A 7,412-nucleotide genomic window follows, 5' to 3' on the forward strand; every position below is an offset into this window, starting at 1 on the left:
TTAAGACTTAGTGTCATGCATCAGGAAGCTACTCTGTTTTCCCCTGTTTCTCTCAGCAGGGTAATCTTAAGCAGATTCTTACAGCACAGTAGTACAATATGTTACGAACGAGCTCATATCTCTAACATGGTCATATCTTCTGCAACATGAACATTATTTGCTACAGTAAGTTTTGTACAGTACGGTCATAGACTTCCAATGTCGTGAACGCAGGCTATTCTGATTTCGCCTTGTTCTCTCAGCCAGAACATAGATGCGAAAACAATATATTTCACAGATTAATGTTACAAACAAGCTCATATCTCTAACATGGTCAGATTGAAGCTACATGCGCAACAGTTGTGACATAGATGAAGGTGAAGACGGTCAGATCATCTCAGGTGAGAAGGTTGTACAACGCAAGCCATAGATGACCTTGTCAGGTTCTCTGTGTGACAAATGTTTGGAAGGATTCCAGTTCACAATAACTAAATAGATGCAGGTCATTTGGTGAAAGATGTGTTTTTTTTTTTTGAACAAGGAAAGGGTCAGAAGACCCTAGAAGCTGCTAGTATTATCAAGGCGGAGAGTACAATTTGCAGAAAAACCCCTACAAGACAGGGGAATTCTGGATAAGGACTGGAAATTAACAGAAAGGATCCTAGAAAGATTGTAGAAAAAGCAATCAGGTCCTTCTGCCTCCGCTCCGCGACAGAACTTCGTCGATGCGCCGCTCCACCACAAAAGAGACACCAGCGCCGGGGACGAACCACTTGGTCCGGCGTCGTGGCTGGAGCTGAAGGCCTTCCCCTCGGACTGCTTGGTCTCTGGGAAGGAGAGGCTGAGGAGGGTCGCCCTTCGACCATAAGATGCAGAGGCAAGGCGGCGATGGCCACCAGCATCGGTCCTCCGCTGAAGAACTCCAGGATCTTGGTCAAACAAGATCGATGGCCAGCTTTTGGCCACCGTGTGAAAGCTCAAATTAGCAGCAAGGGAGCTGCCAGCCGCCACCACCTCGTCGTCGCCTTCGGCGCCCTTCCCCTCGCCACCATGGCCGGCCAGGAGGACACCAAGAAGAAGAAGAAGTTGCAGCTGCTGGAAGCAGCGCTTATTGACCGAGCTCGCCGCAGCAGCTCCGCTGTACGCCCACCATGGACGCGAGCGGCAAGCCACCCAGATCTGCTCTCTGATGCCGCGCCAGCACCTCGAGAAGCCCGAGCTCCAACCCACCTTATTCGCCGAGATGCCCGCGTCGAAGCAGCGCCGCAGCCGTCGCCCTCGCCACCGGAGCCACGCCGCCGCACCGCCTAACAGCAGGACGCACCAGATCTGGTGAGAGAGAACTGGTGACCTACTCGCAGACGCCACTACGGGACCACTACAACTATCTACACCTACGCCGGCGCCTTTCCGTCGCCATCTCCGGCCGGCAGAGCCGCCGGAGAGGGGTCGGGATCGGCCCGGAGAGAAGAGAGAGACTCTCAACTACTGTTCACGGTTGAGAGAGAAGGAGGGGGGGAATGAGCGCCCTTTAGAACTTGCAGCTACAATGCTCCAGAACCGCAGGTTCTTTTACTTGCGTGTGCTGAAAGATGTGTTTGAAGACAAGTATCTACTCTCCCAAACCAGCACTCCTAATTAGTACTAGTGTACCACTCTTCTGCAATGCTCGGAGAATTTTTCTTTCTTTAGAAAGTACATAAACATTGTATCCAAACACATATTTTCATCTATTTTTTTTTTCAGTTTAGAAACATTCCATCTTTGGTAAAAGGATAAACTATTGCACTGTAAGTAAATACTCTGTTTTCCCCTTGTTTCTCTGTTTTTCGATCTTCTCGGGTTCTTTCAGAAAGATGTTCACAGCATTCTAACGAACGGAAAAGAATTCCAGATAATATAAGTTTGTGATGTTCAGATCAGTTGCATAAATGCACACGCTAACGTAATACAGGCTAAGTTTTATGTCTGAATTATGGAACAACTCACAAGATGTTCAATGTCACATCCGGAACATAGACATGACTTGCAACTAATTTAGAACAATGATTCTTTACATAACAGAGACAGTACAATGTGGCAAGCTAGCTAGCTAAAATCTCTAACACGGCCACATGGGCGCAGATCAGCAGAACTAATACAGGCCAAACATCATTGGGGTGGATGAAGGTGACTGCCACGGCATCATCAGGTCGTCGTTGCACCTCCGGGTCATCTCCGCCGGACAAGGCAAGCCGTAGATGGCCTCGCCGGACGCCGTCGTGTCATGCTCTGGCTGCTCCTCGCCCAAGCTCGCGTACATTTGGCCGTCGTCATTGGAGTTCTGGCGTGGGGCCTCGCCTGCGGCGGTGACGGTCTGCACGAGTCTTGTGGCGGCGGCGTCGTCCTCCGGCTGAGCTGCTGGCACGGCCAGGTCGCCCACTGGCATCATGGCGTCGTTCTGATACTCGCTCCAGAAATCTTGTTCGACGTTCTCGAAGAAGTTGCTCAGTGGGGCGGCTTCATCGGCGAAACCGGCGGAGCCATACATCATCTCAGGCTCTTCTGTTAGGAACAGTTGGGGAAAATTCATCTGGAAATCTGCCATAAGGTCTTCGGGACGAGCAGTTTCATCCTCGTCCACCGGCGGCGTCATATCGTCGTAGTTCTGCCTCTCCACAAGCAGTGGCTGCTCCACCTCGCCCAAGCTCGCGTACATTTGGCACTCATCGTTGTAGTTCTGGCGTGGTACCAAGTCTTCGGTGTAGGTCTGCTGCAAGAACCCGGCGTCGTCTTCCTCTGGCTCTAGCTGAGCACCTGGTGCGCATGGCAGATCGCCCTCAGGCATCACCCAGTCGTCGTTGTGATACGAGCCCCAGCAATCTTCCTCCACGTTCTGGCATGGTGGGGCAGCTTGATACGTTGATTGATGGTCGGTGAGATTGGCGGCACCGTACCACTCTGTCATAGCGTCTTGGTCTAAAACACTTTCGTCCACCCACGTCAGGTCGGACTCAAGGCTGTCCACGAGCATTGGGTGTTCGTCCGTGAGTCGCCTCCGCGCGCTCGCCGTAGGATCCTCGGGGTAGTCGCCGGCCGGCGCCTTTCTCTTCTTGGGGATGACGTCGGGATCCGACACTGGCTCGCCAGCTTTCGGCGCCACCGCGTGAAAGGATGGGTAGATCTTGCATAGCACGAGGTCGCCGCCTCCGTGCTCCGGCGAGATGCCGTACTCCCACATGATCCACCCGCCTCTCTCTTCTTTGCCCGACAACGGGTTCTTGACCTTGTAAGAAAAGTACTGCTCGTAGCCGCCGTACTCGCTTCCGCCTTTCACCGGCCTCTCGCCTTTCTCCGAGTGCCAGTGCTTGCCGGTGCCGGCGGCACCTTTGATGGTGCGCGACTTCCTCCCCGGCTCGCCGCGCGCGTTCCTCTTGCGGGCCCGGACGTAGCGCACGGGAGAGAAGAAGTACCAGACCGGCATCTTGTGGACGTCACCTTTGCCGGTGCCGGGCGCCTCGTGGAGCCGCTCCACCAGCTTCTCCGGCTCGGCGGAGTAGACGTCGGCGACGTGGATGAAGCTGCCGGTGTCTCCGGGGAGTGCCACGTTGTTGATCTTGCGGTGGAGGTACAGGTCCGTGAGCTCGCGCTCCGTCGGGCAGAAGGCGCAGCCTGCGCCTGCCTCGAGCGAGAGATCGCCGTGAGACGACATCGACGTCGTCATCGTCTTGGAGATGATGGATCGATGTCTAGGGTTGAGTTGAGTTGTCGCTGATCGTGGATCCTAAATGCTCTGGCCGATGGCGAGCGAGCTTTCTTTCTAGGGCTGGCGCGTCGTGATCTGAGGTATGGACGTTGCACCCCGTTTATATTGCTCTTATACTGATATGGGTCTCAGACTAAAACCGAATCGGCGTGGACTTGTAGAGCTTAATCCCTAATCCTAAACATGATTGGACTTGGAGCTGCTTAGGCTTGTTTTCCTTATTACTACGCCCATACATGTGATTAACGCTTAATTTCATCAGATCCATCCAAAACAAGGGAAGCCTAGATTTGTGTAGTACAAAATAATACCACACGTTTATTATAATTTTTTTTAGACTATAGGTGCTACATGTGATTTAACACCATATTACTTTGGCTAGGGTTGCTCTCCTCACCACTCATAGGATGGTTTAATCAAGGATCATTTAAATTGATATAGGGGCTGAACTATACAGAGTTTGTTACTATTCAGTTGTTTCTTCAATTAATATATTGGAAATGGTTTTAGAATTGCTGGTAGTTCCTCTATGATTTTATGTGCTGGATTATATCTGCTTAACCAACTAAGGTTTTATTGGTAAATATATATCTCCAAAGCATGGTCATGGATTAGACATGATTAACTTGTTCTTAATATTTTCTACCTCAAGTTCTTAGGGTTTATGATAATTACTCAATTTATATATATATATCAAGGTTTTGGCTTCCTAAGGTATCTCTCATGAACTAGGTTTCTCACTTCTAATGTCAAGTATTGTCTTGATCAGCTAGGGTATAATACTTCTATTTTTACTTTCTTGGATGGGCCTACTATGGTTGCCTCAATAGTTTATATCCCAGGAGAATGCCTGAGATATTCACTTAGAGTTCTTCCAAGGAATGATGATATAATCATCTGGTTCTATGAATAGTTCTCTCCCTCAAATCCAAGTGTTGCCTCAACTAACTTGAGTGTAACACCATAGCTTGAGCTCTCTCATATAGGAATAGTTATTCTAGGGTTTATGGTGTACTCCTAATATTTTCTTAGGTATCTAGGCTAAGACTCCACTTGGCTATCTTGGTTGGATTAGTCTCCTCCTTACTTTATCAATTCATGGATATGGTATTATTCCATTTGATATTTGGTTATCTCACCACTCCGAGATGAAATGGTTTATCCTAATTCTTTAGTTCAAAGGTTGTGATTTATTCTTAAATAGGTAAAGCTAGGATTGGTATGAATGGTCTCTCGCCTTTGAGAATGACTTTAATACTAACCTAAGGTTAGGCTCCATAGAGAATGATGTGATCATCAATATCTATGTTTAACATAAATGGGTTCTCTCTCTAGGGATTATCTTGAATAATATCCTAGGTTTAAAGAAGATGATTTGGGCATATAGATGTATATCCAAGGTTTAACTCAAAGTTTGACATTGCTTCTCTAATAAATATAGAACTCTCTCTCCTCTAGGGTTTGATGTATAATAATTTGAATAGAGAAGATTGTAGCAAATGGAAACTAGGGAACATTTCAAGAGTTGAGATCCTTGTCATGATTCCAAGAATAAAGTAGAATGAATACCATGAGGTTCATGGTAAGAACATGGATTAGTTTAAGACATGGAAAAGATAAGGCAATAATAGTTTCTCCATATTATTGTTACTTGGTTTACAATTAAATAGATGTTCATATGTTATAGCAAGGAATACCATGTGATGATCTTTTAGAAGATCAAGCAATTGATCATTGGTTAAACTGTTGTTGTGTTGATTATAGTTCCATTTGATCTAACCCCTTAGATCAAATCATCTCTGCCCAAAACAAGGTTTTAGCAAAGGTCACATTGAGGTTTATAGCACTTGGATTGATGATCTACTTCAATTCCATCAAGGTCAAGTGAAACTTCAGTTACTGTGACATGTTTTTACTTTAAAGCGCGAAAATTCCCCAGATTTTCTATGCATGAATGCAATGCACACATTTGTTTCCTATATTTTTGTAACCCCAAATCCTGGGATATTACACGGCCCCTGATCAGGAAGTACAAGCTCAAGAACAATGGTCCCCCGGTGAAGGTCTGCTTGTACTTGGGCGACCGTTGTGAGTGGAAGGTGCAGCTGCAGTGGACATGGTAGCGCGTCGGGTTCATCAAGTCTTGGAGCGAGTTCTGCGCCAGATTTTGCTGCACGTCGACGACACGCTCGTCTTCACCCCTCAGGACGACGGCTTCAAGGTCGCCGTCTTCAGGAAGGAGACGTCCTGCTCCAGCGTCTTTGGCGGCAAGAGGCACCGCGAGGGCCCTTTTGCTGATCCTCGCCGTTAAGGTGCTGCTGCTCCATCTCTGCCTATGTTTATGTCTGATATGTTAGTTGTGCTGGCCTCTAGGAGGCTGATAAACACTACTTTTGTGCATATCTCACTGTTGTGTTGGCATCTAGGAGGCTTTTGAACACTGCTTTTGGACCTGGGGAGGCAAGCGTCTTACCACTCTAACGCTAGATTAAGACATGTGAAGTACTCTGTTCGTTGTGTATAAGTGTCTGTTATGCTTATGATCGTGTTTGAACTGTTTGTGTGCCGTTATATGATGGTAAGGTCACCATATTTGAATGTGGTGAGGAGAAGCTGTTGTCAGGGTACCCAAAATGGCAACCAAACACATGTGCTATGGCAGAACAGAGATGGAACGCTGTCTCCAGGCATCCAAACAATTTGCAACTCTGTTCGAGCCGGTGCAGCACATGCTACCAAACGATGGCCAAAAGTGGCCGGCGGCCGTTCGTAACGCGCAGGGGCGCCCATCTCGCTGCGCCAGGCATGCACGATTTCAGTCCAGACAACCAAACGCGCCCTCGGGCTCTAGGTATCACTGCACAAGCAGTGTGGCTACCCATTGTTACAAACACATCAACGCCTTCTTGATCTTCCTCTCAGTTACAGTGTTCCATTTGAGCACTGATAACTAATCAAATTTGATGGTGAAATTGATGGCACAGGGCACTTAGGCACCTATGCTCCATTAGGGGCAGAATCAGTCCCATGTGGACCATCGCCACATCTCACACCGGCCGCAGATTTTTTTCTGAAGTTATGATTTGACTGGATCGCAGTTTTTCTCCTTATTACCGCCTACTATGGTATCTCTTTAGCCACTCAAATACTTTTTTTTATTGCAACTTCTTGCCATCGCACTTACTTTACGTTTGCTCTCCTATGCTACAAAATATTACAGTACCATGCTTTGATGATTAGTGTACTGATCGATGCTACTATAATTGTTCCTTTTGCATGTAAGACTTTTGATGGATGCTACGGTTCCATCCCTATGCACAAATACTTCACAATTTCATTTTTAGCTGGTATGTCACTCACACTCATTTTCCAAGAAAAATCCCATTAGGTTTACAGTCTACATTATTTATGTTCCTCTTTTCAAGAAAATATCAAACAATGGATTTAAGGCTTCATCGTTTCATCAGTTCACTTTGTAAAAATTGCACTTTTTGGACTCCTACACATAATATGAAGTTCACATGGTTACTCTGAAATTATAAAATAAGCTTGGGTACACAGATAACGATTCTTGATACCTTTATTTGAACCAATTGCTATGTTGACATCAATTTCTCTTGACCATCACATTCTTTTTAAATATTCAATTCAGTTTTTTCTTTGGTACACAGATAACGATTCTTGATAC

The sequence above is a fragment of the Lolium rigidum genome, unplaced genomic scaffold (assembly GCF_022539505.1).
Source record: "Lolium rigidum isolate FL_2022 unplaced genomic scaffold, APGP_CSIRO_Lrig_0.1 contig_27164_1, whole genome shotgun sequence".
Classification (NCBI taxonomy): domain Eukaryota; kingdom Viridiplantae; phylum Streptophyta; class Magnoliopsida; order Poales; family Poaceae; genus Lolium; species Lolium rigidum.